This window comes from Corvus kubaryi, unplaced genomic scaffold, assembly GCF_017639235.1.
Source record: "Corvus kubaryi isolate FWS band 111438036 unplaced genomic scaffold, C.kubaryi_AGA036_p1.0 37334, whole genome shotgun sequence".
NCBI classification, from domain to species: Eukaryota; Metazoa; Chordata; class Aves; order Passeriformes; family Corvidae; genus Corvus; species Corvus kubaryi.
The window spans coordinates 25148865-25166641 of NW_024581108.1; positions in this window are offsets into that span (position 1 = coordinate 25148865).

Below are 17777 nucleotides of genomic sequence, written 5' to 3' on the forward strand. Positions count from 1 at the left end.
GATCGCGATTGGCACCGCCGTGCGCACACCGCAGCCCGGCACCGGCCCGGGGATCGGCCCGGCACCGGCCCGGGGATCGGCCCGGCCCGCCCCTGCCGCGGCGAGGACACCTTCCACCGTCCCAGGCTGCTCCAACCTGGCCTTGGAAACTTACAGGGATCCAGGGGCAGCCACAGCTGCTCTGGGCACCCTGTGCCAGGGCCTGCCCACCCTCCCAGGGAACAATTCCGTCCCAATATCCCGTCTAAATCTACCCTTTTCCAGCTTAAAGCCATTCCCTGTGTCCTGTCCCCCCATGCCTTGTCCCCAGTCCCTCTCCAGCTCTCCTGGAGCCCCTTTAGCCTCTGGAAGAGGCTCTGAGGTCTTCCCGGAGCGTTCTCCTCTCCAGCCTAAACTCACCATCACATTTTCCCCACTGCTCTCCCATCCCCATGGCTCTGGGCAATGCTTTGTTCTTCCATCAGCACAAGTTTAATTCATCACATTCATTCACGCTGAGCAGTTTTCCCAGTTTTGCTCCCCTCCATCTATCTCCCTTTCCCAGAGGAGGATGCTGTGTACCCATCCCACCCTCAGGAAGCTGCTGGCCTCCTGCTCCAAGCTCTGTCTGCTCGAACGGTCCTTTGCATGACCCAGAATGAGCTCATCACCCCCTGCAATCACCTTTTAGCAGCAGGACAAGGGAAAATAGTTTTAAACTGAAGGAGGAGAGATTTAGATCAGGAATTAGGCAGACTTTTACAGTGAGGGTGGGCAGGCCCTGGCACAGGGTGCCCAGAGCAGCTGCGGCTGCCCCTGGATCCCTGGCAGTGTCCAAGGCCAGGCTGGACCTTGGGGCTGGGAGCAGCCTGGGACAGTGGGAGGTGTCCCTGCCATGGCAGGGGTGGGATGGGATGGGCTTTAAGGTCCCTCCCAAGCCAAACCAGGCTGGGATTCTGTCTCTGGTGTTTATTTACTGGATACCTCAAGGATTCATGCTCTGTTCCCCTGTTACCCTGGAATGATGGATGCAGAACATCATCCTGTACAGCTGAAACTAGATGGGGAGTTGCCAGAAACACTTGAGGACAAATAAGCCATGAAAGGAAACAACTGATAATGAAAATACAGACAGGAACAAAATGAAAGACGGGTCAAAGATGTAGAAGCACAAACCAGTGATGAGCTGAAGCAAAAAGCAATAGGAAGAAAGTTGGGAAAGACTCCAAGACACCTTGACCATTCAATGTAGGAGCACTGTCTGTACTCGGGGTTTTGTTGGTAGATCCTTAGGAACAATATAACTTGGCATGATATATGTTGGGATATAGGCACCAGGAATAACTTTAGCTATTTTGTAACTGCAGGACAGTTTAATCTTTAAGAATATTGCAAGTTTAACCTTTTTTTAGTTTAGTCTTAGCTTTACTTTCACATTCCAGCTCTGACTTCACTGTTAAAAATAGCTCTTAATGGACGGGTCCTTGTAGCCATTATGATCCCACTCGGATCAGTCACATGGATTTGCTTCCAAAAATCAAAGCCTCTTAATGGCTTTTTGCCAACACTATTAAAGACTCCAAATACCAAATACTTTATACTGAAATTAAAAAAAGAAAAAATCCCACATAGAACAATTGCTGTTAAAAAGGCTTCTTTTGAAATATCTAATAATAATTTTTTGGATGTCTGTCTGACACAGTGTTGATTCTGAGTGATGATTTTTGCTCTTTTCTCTGTTGGGGATGGATCAAGCCTTGGAATTGTGTTTGTTCCCTCACAGCCTGTAAGCACTGCTGACAAGGAGAGTCAGACCAGTCCCAGCCACTCTTTGAGGTTCTGTTTATCCAAATGCAGGGACCTGTGTGACCAAACAGAATCCTGGAATGGTTTGGTTTGGAAGGGACCTTAAATCCCATCCAGTGCCACCCCCTTCCACCTTCCATGATCCCAGGCTGCTCCAAGCCCTGTCCAACCTGGCCTTGGACACTGCCAGGGATCATGGGGCAGCTGCTCTGGGCAGCATCTTTGGAGCCAGGAGTGCCACTAAATCCAATCTGCCTTTAATGACTCTACAGAAGGTGCACGGTGCAATCTCCTGTTAAAAGTCCCTTTTGTTCCAAGCCATTTATTTCTGAGACAAAAATCTCAGAGGTAGAGCTCAAATCCTGCCATCAGGAAAAAAATCTGGATTGAAAAAAGTTAAATAACTAAACCACAGGAAACAATTCTTCACATTTATAAGGCACTTTCCATTTCTACGACCTTCCTACACCTTTAATACTGCGAAGTTTGGAGAAATTAATGACATGTGACTTTTGACACGTGTCCAAAGGGCATATGGAGCACATGCCAAAGTGACCACACACAGACTGGCACCAGAGAGGAGCCAGCAGGGCTTTCCAGCTGTTCACAAATCAGAATTCCTGTCTCTGAAAGACATCAATCATCAGGGAACTCATCTGTTTGCCACTCCTTACATGATTTTTCCCTGCCTGCTTTAGGCTGTTTGGAAAGCTGAGACTTTGTGAGAGCTGTGCCAGGGTCAGCCCCAGGCAGGAGGAGGAGCTTTCCACAGAGAACTCTTGGCAGGGTTGGGCCTAAAGACCAGATTTTCAAAGGGATTTTGCTGCCCGAAGGTGTAGTAAGGGCCCAGCAGGGTTTCCACACACTCCTAAGTTTTGGGGCTGTGAGCTCTGTGTTCAGCATGGATATTGGTATTACTTGATGCAGGTCCTTGTTTGTTTTGGGGTACACCTAAAACATTACAAAGATGCTCCTGGTAGTAAATAATGAGCAGTTTAAGGATGATTGAAAGTATGAACTGCTTTGAAAGGTAAATTCTTAGTTCTGTTCTCCCACAGATACTGATAACATGGAACATTTTCTCACTGTACAGGAAAAGGGTGTTTGATGTCATTTCCAGCACACAGAGAGTGGGGAACGTTTTCTGTTTGTTAAGAAACCCTTTTCCGTGGTTTGTAAAGATACTCAGATGTGACACACATCAAAACCAGCATGTGGGGGTTGAGACTGGTGAGCAGACAGAGATTTACACCTGGTCATGTCCACTGCAGCTGGGAGTAGGAAGAAAATCCACAGGTCTGCAGTGCTCCTGCTGAAGCAGCCCCACTCCAGAGTGTAAACAGCTGGAGTGATTTCCAAGGCAAACATTTATCACTGATTAGGAAGGAGGAAAGCTGAATTTTGCCACTGTTCCTACATCTGGAAACTCAGAGTTAGGCTTAATATTTCACAGAATCACAGATTAATTGAGGCTGGAAAATACCTCCAAGACCACTGAGTCCAAGCTGTGAGCGCCAGAGCAGCACTGGCTGGGTGACACTGCCCAGCTTAGGTCCTTCAGAGCCACTGTCTCCACTCAGCTGTCCTGGCCTCCCTCAGCAAGGGACTGGGCAAGAAAAGCCACAATTCATGAGTTCATGGAGTCATTTTCATCTGAAAAACATGGAGAGAACAGTCCCAGACAACTCTGCTGGTGGCTCTTCCCTAATATCCTTTCAGGTGACAAAGCTTTCCTCACACTGGGTGAAGCTTCAATGGAATCACAGAATGGTTTAGGCTGGAAAATCTCTGGGACCATCGAGTCCAGCTGCTCCCCCAGCACTGCCCCATGTCCCCAAATGCCACATCTACAAACAGTGGATCTAGGCTTCCCTCAGTCTGTAAGACAGCTGAGCTGTTGATTTGACAGAGCACATTTCAGCCTGTCAGACTGACAGTGCAGACTTGTGATATCCTGAAGGAGGGGGCCAATAACAGCACATTAAAATAATTTATTGAGGACTGTTTGAACTGGATTTTTAAGTGTTATTTATAGTCTTTATAATTACCATGTGGTTAAAAGGCTCAAGCCCTCCAAAGCTGTGGAAGTCTTTGATTTGAGTCTGCCAAGATGTCTTTTTCAATCATCAACAGGCAGAGTTCCTGCAATGGGATATCTGACAAGTCTAGGGAGGATTCATCATTACTCTATCACTAAATTCCCAAGTTCTTCCATCCAAACCTCTTCCATAATGATCATCTGGCAGTAAGAGCAGCTCTGCTTGAATCCTTCAGCTTGATTGAGCAATCATCTGGAGGCCCGTTAGTTTTGTCTCATCAAAACCACTCCTGACACTCCCCCCTCCACCCATGAGTCCCTCTCACCTCCACAAAATCAGTTTACAAAAAGCCAGGTCTCCCAGCAGGCACCACAGGCAGGAGCATGGAACATCAGGATGGCTTCAGGCATCCATCCAGGCTGGAATCTGCCTTTCCCTGGAGTGTGACCTCCTCAAAAGCAAGCAAAGAAAGTTGTATTGCTAACAGATACAGGCATTTTGTTATGTAAAATGATGTCCAGCATCCTGTCTTAGCACAGCAAGGTTAGCAAAAGTAAAACCTGAATTGCACAACTGTTTATAGCAAAATCTTCATGGTCCAATCACTCCTATCCACATTCAGAATACAAAGGCTGAATTCCATTTCTTTATCAAGCTTCTATATTTCCATTAATCCAATCCATTCCAAATTAAGCACTGAAGACAAAACTAGCAGATGCTAAATTTAAAAAAATAAATAAATTAAAACAAAGCCATTTCTTCATATTCCCAGGAGAAGTGAACTCCAGGGGGCTGAGTGTTTGTGCTGGTGGCACCTGGTTTAGAATTATAACACCGAATAACGAGCTGCAATTAAATTTCAGTGAAGGCTGATATCAGTGACTTAATGGCAGGGATTTAATCAAGTTCCAGCACTGTCTTCAGATGAAGAGTTGACCAATATGAACCTGCTTTATCATTTTATTCTTCTGTTACGATAGATAATGTGCATTTTATAGGTGGTGAGAAATGATCTGCAGTTCTTGATGTGTACACACAGAGTTATCAGTTCATGCAATCTGAAGCCTTGGAAGTCTGGAGAAATTAAAAATTTCAAGTTCAACCAAAGCAATACATGCCCCAAATGCCACCTAAACCCAAATATAAAGCATGGGTTAGGTTTTAGGATCTCCTAGAAAGAGAAATCTGTTTTGGAACAGTCACAGAGGGCTATGGCCAAAACTACCCCGTAATAGTTACGAGCTGTAATTTGACATTTTAGATACACATTCCTCTTGCCAAGCAATATCATATTTTGGCTCTTGGAGGAGAAAATAAAGAGAAGGATGTGTCCAGGATGAGTAATTTAGTGCAATGTAATCAAGGCAAGCTGCCCCACAGACTGGGGACTGAATTAAAATTAGCAAGTCAGCGGTTTTGTCTTCTTGAATGAAAGTGTGTGCATTAAACAGGAGAAAAATTAGAAATAAAAATGGTTTTTTCTCATTAGACTTCTTTTCCATCTGAGCCCAAGTGTAGGCTTGTACTCCAAGAGCAGCTGATTTGAGGTGGGGTGGCTAAAGCAGTTACTGCTGTGAGCTGTGCTCCTTGCAGGTTTCCATCCCTGGAGACACATCCCAGTCCGGGAAGCTCCTGCTCCTCCTGTCCCCGTCCCCCAGCCAGCACAGTCACTGAATTCACTGATTCCACACTGCATCAGATGCGTGGAGCTGGCCAGGAGGCACAGGCAGATCCCAAACCTCGAGGGGGGATCCCTGGCAGCAGAGTGCAGCTGGCGGCTGGCACAGATTAATCCACCTGTAATTAGGAGTTCCTGAGCTCCCTGGGCAGGGAAATGCCTTGGAACTGGAGCAGTGAATTGCTGCCTCTGTGACTGTTCCAGCACCATTTCACTGAGCTGTGACACAAACACTGAGTGGCAAAAGGACTCTGTATTTGAGGATCTGGCCATCCTGGTTTTACTCAGTCTGAAGCGGTGAATAAGGCAAAGGGCCAATTCAGGGGCAATAATCTGTGGTGTCCAACCTCCAGGCAGGGATTCATTCCCATTCTTACCCAGCAGTTTGGGTGATTGCTGAGCCCTCAGCCTCACTGCTCCCACTGCACTCAACTCCCAGCTCCCTTTTTAGGGGTCTTTTCCCACCTGAAAATTCCATGGTTTTGGTGCAAACGCACCCACAGCAGCTGTAAGGCCGCTTCCTGTCACTCCCATGTGGGGACTCACCAGAGCTCAGATTCTGTGAGCTCTCTGCTCTAACTGCAGGAGGAAATGACCCAGATAGTTTTCATTATTGGCTTCTCTCACATTCTGGGTTTTAAAATTTGAATAATTTCCTTGGTTTGCTGTCAGCATTTATTTAAAGGCAAAGCACTCAGGGTAAGCACATGTTGTAAACCCTGACATGGATTTTTTATGTTATTTAAGTGCTCATTCAGCCTTCTGAGAACACAGACCTGCAAATGTATTTGTTAAACACACTATTATTTTTAAGAAGTCTTATGGTATATTAAAAATGCATCAATATAAGCAAAAGAAAATAATTTAAACAATACATTTAGATACTTAAATTAACTTGCACCACAATTAAGTGAATATTTCCCAAATTATACCACATGCTGATGCAAATCACTCTTTCTATACAATAAATCAAATTTCAGCTGAAAAAGACTGATTTGCTGATCTTATGTGTTGCTGTGACTTCAAATTTTTATCCAAGTGTTTTTACCAGTTCAAGCAATGGAATACAATGAGCTGAAAGGGTGAAAAAAGCAAACCCTATTCCTTAGCTCCAGCACTGCTCATGGTTTAAGGGAATGAATGAATTTCTACAGAAAACTCTGCTCTCACAACAGCCAAAAATTGTGCCCATCTCATGTCAAGGATTATATTTTCCTATATTTTCAGGGGATCTGATTCTGTAAGAGCAATAAATCCTGGCTAAAAGAGTAATGCAGAATATGGCACAGTCAAGCCACATTTCCTCTCCAGGCAAAAGAGAAACCTGGAATCATTGTCCTGGAATGCACCGAAACCTCTCAGCAGGATTCCTGAAATATTCATGAACATTAAGGAAACAGCAAACTTTTGGGGAGTGCTATTTAGCTGGAACTTGCTATGTGCTGCCATGCTCGGAGCTCTAAAATTACCAAGGGAAGGCTTTTTGCAGAAAGTAAATGAAGTAACAAACACTTGGGAATTTTATCTCCCTGCTGCCACAGACCACACAGTGCTGAATAATTCAGCTCCTCAATTGCTCATCCTAACTGGGAAGATTCTTATGTGTTTGCTGGTGTAGATCAGCAGGGAGCTCAGAGTTTTAAGATGAGATTTACTAAGTGTGTAAATTCTTAGTAAATAGTAGAGGAAACACCAAACTGCCATTTACCAGCTGAATTTACATGAAGTGAATGACTAAATTTACATTCACCAGCTGATTTACAGGAACTTCCCCAACTTCTCCTGTGTTTTTGTTCCTTTTGGAAGGTTCAGAGGCAAATGATTTTTGAAGGGGGAAGGAGGGAAAAAAGGAAGGAAAAAGGGTAATAAGGAAGGCAGGGAACTGCAGGTGGGGAACACACAACAGTGCAGAGGTTTCTGTCACCACTTCCCATCCCTCCCCTGCCTGGATGTGGATCTGGGGATTGGATTCTGGGGCTTAGGATCTCTGGATTGGATTCTGGGGCTCCGTGACTCTGGTGAGGCAAGTCAGGAACTCCCCCAGTGTGAATTAGTCATATTGAAGGGGGTTTAGGAGTGTGGAAACAACAACTTCACATGAAATGCTAGGAATAAGAGACCTCTGTTGAAATGTTTATGTGTTTCACAAAGACATAAATATTTGGAGAATAGCAAAGGACACGGCTTGGCCTGGGCAGACTGAAAGCATTTACCTGATTAGTTGGCCCCAGCTGCAAAGACTTTTCCTTGGCAGCAGCCCCAGCTCTCCCCAGCCCTGGGCACAGGAGTGATCCCTGCTCCGTGCTTGTGAAGCCGTTTGTGGTGCTGCACAGGGAAACCAAGGCACGCTGCAGAGAAAGAGAGAGGGAAAAAGGGATGGAGGGAAAATTGTTTCCAGGTGGAGCTTCAGACTGTCTCGCATTCCCAGGCTGGGTTGCTTCAGGCAGAACTCAGCACTTTGTCCTGTCTGCACACAGCACAGACTGAGCAGCAATCTGGCTGGGAGAGCCTTTTTTTTGTTGGAATGGGATGTGGATTTTTGCTTCTCCAGCTGGATCGATTTCCCATCCGGTTCATCAAGAGGCTGTGTGAATTCTTGTGCAAGTGGGGGGAGCGGGATGAGGAATTCAGCCCGGTTAAAAATACACAGCGGGGTGCTGGGTGTTGGTGATTTTGGTGCTTCTGGCCTGATTCACAGCATGGCTACACAAGAGTCAGGCAGCTCTCCTGCTTCTCTGTGTACTTGGAGATGAATCCAGGAGAAACTGCAGAAGGACAGGAGCACAACCTGTTCTGAGGCAGCAGGAAGCGTTTCCCAGGGCAGGACTATTTCTGGCAACACTCTCCCAGCTATTGATCACAAGTCTGATGTTGTGAATAACACTCTGATCTGGAGTCTGTCTGGAACTGCTATTTTTATAGGTGTATGGACTTATTTCGGATGCAGATATTTTGAAAAACAGCCAAGCTTCCCACACTGTGCTTAATAAAATTATTTGAATATATAATAATGTCAAGTTGCAGCATTGTGTGGATTCTGAGAGCTTGCTACTGCCTCAGAAGGTTTGGCTGATTGGAACATTTATGAGAAGGTTTGGCAGAGGGGTGGGACAAGATCATTAAGGTCCCTTCCAGCCCAAACTGTTCCAGGATTCTATAATTCTATGAACTTGGGATGTGGGGATTTGTTTACATTTTAAAGTCTATCATTCCAAAATTATATTTCCTTGTTATTTTGCCACTACACACCTGTGTTTTCAATCTTTCTTTGATTTGCAAGGCCAGTTCAGGGCCACTTCAGCCCCAGCCTGTGCAGAACAAGGATATATCACACAGCCCCTCATGCCAGGATAACACAAGGTTGGGAATAAGCAGTTGGAAGTGGTAAAGGTGCTGGACCTGGAGCCAGTGCTGCCACTGAAAAATGTCTTGTGAAACACAACCTGGGAGGAGGGACGTGGAAAAATGAGATGGGGGTGAGACGAATGACATGGGGGAAGGGATTTTTAAATCAGCATTGCCACTGGAAAAATCCTTTTCTATGCCTTTCTGCTGTATCTGTCATGTCCTCAGGCTCCTGAAATTTGGCTGGGAAGAGCTGAACAGGCCTGTTTGCTGTTCAGTACTTTTCATGCTTCTGTGATTCTCTGGGCTTATGTATCTCGTACATGCACATGTAAAAATCTCATATTTGAGTCATTTTTTCTTTGTTTGTATTCCTACCAGTGAGGACTTGCTGGACACTAAGCAGGCATTGTTTAAACCCTTCCCCTGCAGCTCCACTGGGATGCTTCAATCTGTCTTGCTAAAGAGAAAAAAGATTAATCATTCTTGTTTTGTGCTTTTTATTCTGAATGCTCGATTCTGACAGTGAAAGCAATTTGTGTGCCTTAACTGTGCTGCAGACACGTTCCTCCTGTTGTTTGAGTCATACCCACCTTATTTTATCCAAGTTTTTTGAAATAACTCTCTGAAAGGTCAATCTTAGTTTAGTAATTGGGATTTGGGGGGTTTGGTAGGAACAATCTAGTTCCAAATCATTAAGCTGGACATGTTATTCAAGGAAGGAAAAATACCTCCCCCCTTTTCTCTGGATGCCAGACTGAAGGTGACACTGTCTGCTCACCTGTTTATCCTTCTGGAGAGGTGAGGAATGAGCAGAACATGCCCGAATTCCTTCTTCACAGGAGAGCTGAGCTGGGGGGAATAATTGACTGCAGATACAGACTGACAATAAATTAGCACACCCCCAAGAGTCTGGAAGGAACAGAGGAGGAGCAGTGAGTCATTCCTGAGTCATAGAGCCTCCCTGGATTTATCCCAGGATGAGGTACTGCACGCACCACTCCTTGATCTGGTCTGCCTCGAAAGGACAACCCTGAAAATAATTGTGGAAAAATAAATGCTAGCAGCAATCATTCCTTGGCAGCAGCAGGCTTTATTATGTTTTGTAAGGGCCTCCCTGTATCAGGGCAGTGTTTTGATAAGAAATGGCCGAAAAGATGCAGAGCAGGTTGGTTTGGCTGCTCAGGCAGCCTGCAGTCAGGGGTTGTCCCATCGCCCCTCTCAGCCCTTGGCACGAGTTGTGGGGGCTGTTTTGGGAGGATTTTGGGGATCAGTCAGAGTACCCTGCTTTGTTCAACAGGCAACACATACCGTGCTTTTTCTCCTCCTCCATTGCTGTAAAGGTTGTGCCAGCTGGGAGTGTTTTCCCTGTTCAGCACTGTTTGATGCCTGAGGCCACATGGATGTCCAGCCCTGGTGTGCTCAGCTCCCATCCCTGAGGGCAGAGAGATGGAGGAGACCTCAGGCACAAACAAAGCGTCTTGCAATCAAAACCAGCTGGGTTTTGCACTGGGTGGGAACCACCACTGGAGAATACCAATTGTACCAGGAGCTTTCTCAGTACAGCAAAGCTCACAGGAGGGACTTGTGCCCGTCCTGGATTCCTTGTTCCAGGAGCAGAGGTATCTGGAAAGCCCTGCAGTCTCCTGTGCCTGGTGCTCCAGTGTGCTCCAGTGTGGTTCTGCTTCCACTCTGTTATTCCAAGGATAGCACTCATTAGACTTTTTGGTGAGCTGATAAAACTCCCTGTCTGGCAAGGACCTCTCAGCTGTGCCAGATAAAAACTGTGTTTTCTGCTTGGTTTGCAGCTGGAGGGGCCCAAGCAGAGCCAGCACATGATAAGCTGGGGGAATGCATGGAGGAGGAGGAGGAACAGTTCCTCCCCCAGTAAGGATCTATCAGATCAGATTGCTCCATCCCTGTAACTTCACCCTGAACCTCCCACCTTGTTCCAAATTTGATCAGGCACCAGGTTAATTAAAACTGAACAGGCTTTCAAACTCAGGGAGGGACCAGCAAGTTAAAACAACCCCAGAAACTCAGCTGAGGGTGCAAATGGACCAGGAGATCTCTGATTTCTCCTTGTCTAATTATATCTCTTTCCTCGTGAAAGTTTTATGAATCTTAAGTACATTTAATGTACCTATTTGGCAGGGATCTGTCTTAGTGGCAGTTCTGTTTTAAAGATGATGAATGTCCACCGTAAAAATTCATTTTCCTTCTTCCCCTTGACTGAGAGAGGTATTGATAACACCCAGAAGATGAAGCCTTCAGAACTAAGTATCGTAAGCTTTAAATATGTTTGTAAATAAATAAACTTCCCTACTCCTGTTTCATTTGCACACATCAAGTATGGTATAAATGAGAGGTTTGGGTTAAAGATTAGTGCTGAGTTTAAGATTTAATGAACTAACTGTGGTGGACACTGTGCTGAATCATTCAGTGTCACCAGTGCTGAACATACCTGGAGAAAAAAGCCAAAATTAATTGGAAATGCCATAGCACAAGAAGAAGCATTTATTTCTGTGATTTTTCTTTCAGATGGAGTCCTGGTTCATGAGCAATTCTTACTTCCTGCTGCACGAGTAGCAGTTCTCCATGAGTCTTCCAGGACTCATGGAACGGTTTGGGTTGGAATGGACCTTAAATCCCACCCAGTGCCACCCTTGCCATGGGCAGGGACACCTTCCACTGTCCCAGGCTGCTCCCAGCCCCAATGTCCAACCTGGACTTGGACACTGCCAGGGACCCAGGGGCAGCCACAGCTGTGGGACAACCTGTGCCAGGGTCTCAGTAAATAAACACTAAAGAAAACAGAATTCTCCATGAAAATCTCCTTAAGAACTTAAGATCAGGAAAAGAACAACTCTGAAGTGGCAAGACAATGGGCTGTCAGTGAATTCTCCTAGCCCTGGTTTTTGTGATGCCGAGGCCTAACATTCCAAAATATCTTCATTCTCATCTTGCTTCAGAGAATTCGGTAACTCCAAAAATTAACCCAAAAGCTGGAAGAGTGAGGTGTATTGAGCTTGGATTGCTCCTGTGCCCAACCTGGCAGAGGGAGCAGCACCTGAGCGACCCTCTGGGGCCAATCCATGCCCTGAAAAGCTGGGAGCTGCCAGCCCTGCTCTCCTCTGGCAGTGTCCCCAGCACCAGGGAAAGAAAGAGCAGGCAGGAATTCCAGCATTCCCGCTCGGATTAATCCCCGGCTGTCCCGCTGCGCCTCAGTGAACTGGGCTGGGGTTCGGAGCTCTGCCGGGGAGAGCTGCTGATTCCTCTGAGCTCCTGCGGAGAAGTGATACAGAGAGCAAAGAAGGGAGGCCGGGGCACAGAGCCCATCACCTCAGTCCCGCCGCTGCCCTGGTCCTTCTCCCATGTGGGCTCCGGAGGAACGGGGAAATTCCAGGGGCAAGGCTCCGTGGCTGCTCCAACCACACCCCTCAGCAGCTGCCCCATAACCTCCTGCCTGGCTCCCTCCTGTCCAGGCTGAACAATAATTAAATATCAAATTATAGTGTGCTTTTAAAAATGAGAGCAAATGAAGGAGTGGTGGGAAGGCCCTGGAAGTGTTAAACTTCCCAGAAACTCATCCCAGACTTGGGAAGTCATTCAGGAATCTGATTAACCAGGTACCTCAGCACTACTTGAAAATGTGCATGGAAATTCTAACTTTAATTATTCAGGCCATTACATAATTATGCAGGGCCAGGTTGGATGGGGCTTGGAGCAACATGGTCTATGGAAGGGGTCCCTGCCCATGGAACTGGATGAGCTTCAAGGTCCTTTCCAACCCAAACCATTCCAGGATTCTATTCCATGATTCTGTGAAGATGTTCATTCTGAAATCTAGTGTGGTGACTCTGAGAATATTTGCATATTACATCCATAAGTAGAAATGTGATAAACAGAAAGCAGACAGAAACTGTCATCTGGATCATTTGACCAATTATAAATATCAAGCACAATTCTGAATTTTGCATTGAAAAACTTCACGGCAGACACATTGTAATCGTGCTGTAGCAAGGAAAGAAATGAAAACTAATCATTTGAAACACTGTTATAATTGAAATCTATGTACAGACACTGTGTAATCCACCTGCAATATTTCCTCTTTTTTAACATATTGGTATTTGTAATACCAATTAATATTTTTCACTGTTTTTTTACCTTTACATGTGTCTCCTCAGTTCTGAAGAGCCAAAAAGCTGCTGCAGTTCTACAAGAGGAATTCCTGAGGCAACAGCCATTCCTGCAGTTCATAATTATTACTCTGGTATTCATGAAGCTGTTAATTACACCACTGCTCTTCTGCTGAGACCGGAAGATAACAGTCAGAGACCTAAAAATGAAAATTTTTGTTATATTTTCAAAGTTCAAAATGTTAACAACTGGAAATCTCTTGGAGGTTTTTGAAGGAGAATTCCCTCTGCTAACAGCTAACCCCATCCGTGGTTTCTGGGCTTTCTGCAACATCCTCTTTTTGAATGTCCCAAAGTTCCCTGTTTGTTCCCTGGGTCACCTGTTTGGGCTGGATTTACTGGGGGCAAAGAGAGCTGCACATCCAGAGTCCCAGCTCCATGTGCTGCAGGAAGCTCTCAGTGACACCTGCCAGCAGGAAAACTCTTGCCCCATCCCTTTTTTCCCCATATTATGAATATGTTCAGCCTAATTCACAGAAATTCCTCATCCAGCATCTAAACCAGAACAAGGTAAGTAAGTGATGGGCCAGGTCTGAAGCCAGTGAGTTTCCACATCCAGTTCCTGCTCTCACAGTCCTGATTTTACTGGATTAAAGTCACTTGCCAGGACATTGAAATTTCCTTCCATTTCTTTAGCAGTTATCCAGAACAGTTCCTTAAAAGTACCTGTGTGCTTCCAGATTGAAAGCCTGTGTTCATTTTTTTAACTTCATTTCTAACAATACCAGCTCAAAATGTCTCTGTTAGAAATGAGAACCCACTGTTAGGTGGTTTTTGTCACCTGAAATGATTCAATTGTGGCCCATCAAGGCTGAATGCTGGAAAAAGGATCCAGTCAGACAAACAGGGGGAAATGTGAAGGCCTCTTTTATGCACCTACGAGGCTGAGTGCTGCAGTAGGTGAGCCCAGCTCAAAAAGATTTTGAATCAGAGGATCTCTCCCTTGCCTTAGGGGTTTCAAGGAGGCTTTATCCAGAGCTGTACTGAGGGGGTTTGGAGAATCCCACCCCTCCCTCCCAGCCCAGCTGAAGGGCTCCCTGTGGTGCCGGTGCCTGCAGCTGTTGAGTGAATGTTTCTCACACACAGCTCAATCAAACCAAGGCTGTCAGGGGGAAGATGATCCAAGTAGCCTGGAGAGGAGAGGTAACCCACGGGGAGCTGGAGAATCCAAACCCTCCCACCAACCCTTTAAAATGTACCTTAACACTTCACAGAGTGCTCTGACTCTGATTTTGGTTTTTCACTCTTTTTCTGGCATCATTAATTGTTCACTGTTTCATACCACAGACGTAATTTGTAGTGCACCAAACTTAGCTAATTATGTTACCAATAACTAAAATTATTATTATTATATCAAGGCAGTACACGCAAACCAAGGATAAAACAATTCCAGTATGAAGAGGCAACAGAATTTTCACCAAAATCTAACAACTATTAATTTTTTATCATAATTCCATTTGAACTGTAAATATTCACATAGGGGTTACCAGCAGGAGTAAAATAAGCTACTTGATGTGTAACTGCATGGATTCTTAGAGACTGGAGGGTTGTAGCCCTGATGTTTGCCAGAGGTTGAGATGCTGAAGTGATTTTTGGAACCCCACTTCTGTTCTGTCACTGCAAGATGTGAATTCACATGGTACCAATTACTGGATCTTGGACAAAACAAGTAGCAGTGAGAAGAAACCCCTGTGGTTTTTATGAGAATAGTAAGTAGAAGTCAAGAAAACATTTCATGCCAAGTGGATCAGGAAAGCAGGAACTGGAGGAGGATTTTTTGGTATCACTGCAGCATCTTGCCTGTGATTTTCTATGTATTGTTGGTTAATATTCAGTTTTGTGCTGAAACTTTGCACCAGAACTCAAGGTGGAGATATTTTACAAATTTAATGGTGTTCAAAGCTCAGAAATCAGGTTTTTGTCTCCAAAAATGTGCTCCATGATTTCAAAACTATCCAGCTTTGCTGAGGACTTTGCTGTCACAGAGTGGGAGCATTTGGGAGCTGAGGGCTGAAATGGTGAATTAAGTGAACACTCAGCATAAAGCGAATGTCCTGAACACACTGAAATAAATGTTGATTTTTCTTTCTTCTGAACAAAGATCTTTCCTTATAAATAAAATAAACACTAGGGAGCTGGAAAATTCATTTCAGCACATATATATACAAATCATATATCACTCCATGCTTTTCGTCTTGTAACAGGGTGATTAAATATCTAATTTTTCTGCTAATTAGGGCTTTTTAATGGTCAAGTCTCAACACTGTAAACAGAAATGAACAAACTCTTTACCTGGATACACACAAAGGGTGGCACCCAGCGTTCTGTTGTGGCTCCTCTTTGCTCCCAACAAGGGTGATGGATCCATCAGCTGAAGGATTATGGAATCATGGAATGGTTTGGGTTGGAAAGGACCTTAGAGATCATCATAGTTCAGGATGGCCCAGGCTGCCCAGGGGCTGCTGGCTAATGGGGTGTCCCAGCAACCACAAGGAGGGTAAGACTCCTCAAGCAGACTTACTGTATCTGCCAGGATCCTGGAAAAGTGCAAAAGCGAGGACAGAAAACTACTTGCAGGGCTTTTCCTCCTGATTTTGGTACTGTATCACTCCGGCCTCTTTCTGCGGTGAGCAAATCACAGTAAATGGTATTTTTATCCTTTTATATATTACATGCTTGCAAAAATTGCTGACAGGAACTGCCAACAGGCTGCTCTAATCACTATAATGCTGCTACACTGGCAAAAAAAAAGGCTTTTTGTTTTAACCCAGACCATCTGCTTTGGGGGCTTTTAATGATGCAACTACACTGGCATTTACAGAATTGACACTTCTCTGCTGTGACCTCAGAGGGGGGGATAAGTTCCAGAGGGATATGCAGGAAGAAGGGGGGATGTTAAACTGGTGACCAGTCTGAAGGAGACAAGAGATGCGTGAGGAAGGTGTGGAGCTGCAGATTTGGAACACATTTAACCTCAATTCCTCTTTCAAGTAACATTTTCCTGAAAACAAAGACGTCACATCCCGCCCCCCCTCCAAAGGTGCTGTGAGTAACAGCAGCTCCTACAGCATCGATAGGATATTTACTCAGTGATTCACCCCCTTCCTCCAAGTGTTTATCTGCCTGCCCTGACCACATCCAGTCACCAATTACTAGCTGGGAAAGGCCTTACAAACCCATGGTCAAGGCACTCCAAACAGTCGGGCACAGGCTGAGGCTTTGGTGTCAGCGCTCAGTGCCAGGGGTTTGCACAGGGGAATAAATCCATCAGCGCTTTCCTGGAGTTTGCAACTGAATCTGCATCTCCTCTCACCCACAAAGAGCTTTTGGATTACTTCAGAAGACTCTTGGTTAGGCCTTTTAAACAGAGGAGGCAACAGATCTTCACACAGCTGTTGCATATTCAAACTGTACAACAGCAGCCACTCAGAGATTCCGCACACCTGCGCAGGTAAAACCAACAGGTTTTGACCCGTTGGAGTTATTTTCCTTCTGATTTGGGTATCATCACCAGTTACCTGCATTCCCAAAATAAAATTCTGTTCTTTTCAGCTCCTATCAGTGCAATTTAGGACAGACTGGCCCTGCAACAGGGAATTGTACACACTATTAATTATGTACACACTGTTAGTTATGTACACATTATTAATTATGCCTTAACCAGAAGATAATTCTGCTCCTTTAAGATAATTCTTCTCTCTTTGCTCTGTACATTTTTTGCAGGAGTAAGGCAAAACAGAAACTCACATTTCTCAGTGATGTAAGCAGAAGGACACATTGTTTGTCCTCTCCACATCAGCTGTGTTCCCACAATTGGAGTTATTATGTGATTATTCATGGATTTGTCAGCTCTTTGTGGCAACAGACTGAGAAGCAGGGAAGGCTAAACTAGAGTTAAAAACACTGTCATACTGTGTTAAATGATGTGAAAAGTTATTGTGGCTAAGGGTTTGATGCTAATACATATTTTTTAGAGGTGCTGTAATACAGCTGCTGTCTCATACAGCTGTGATGAACGAATGTGCACAGAACTTCCATGACTCAATGGATCAGCCTCATCTTTTGGCACAGTTCGGGAAGACATCCCTGGCTCTCTGCCTGGGGATTCAGAAAACCTCAAACCACCCAAAATAAGAAGCTGGACAGTATGGGAGCATCTGATATACCCTCAGTGGGAATGGCATTTACTTACTGAGGATCCGGCTCCCAACTTCTCCTGTATCTTCTAACTACTTCAGTTAACTTCTTGTATTCTCTTGGATCTTCCAGCAGTTAAACTAAATAAACTTCTTAATATTTCATATCAAATCCAGATTCTCTCTCAGCACACCTGCCCAGGCTCAGCTCTTCCTTTGGGATAGATGCAAGTGAGAATTACTTTCTTATCAAATCTGTTTTGAATCAAATCTATTTTAGAATGATATAAGTCCTGAAAAACGCTGCAGGACTGTCCAAGTCTGTTAGCACTTCTAAGTAAACAAACAAACCCTGCTTTAATCTAGCCCAATTTCCAGGCCACCATGGTCAGAACCCAACTAAAAGCTCTTTGGGTATTAAAAAACAAAATCTAAATATGAAACAGAAGCTCCACAAGGAGGAGGGCTCTGTGGGAACCCTCCTGCCTTTGGTCTGACAATCCAAAAAGTGTGTTCTGGTTTCCCCCAGCATCCGGTGCACTCCAGCAAAGTTTCTAAGTTTAAACTTCACTCAAAGCTTCAGTGTTCCTTAAAT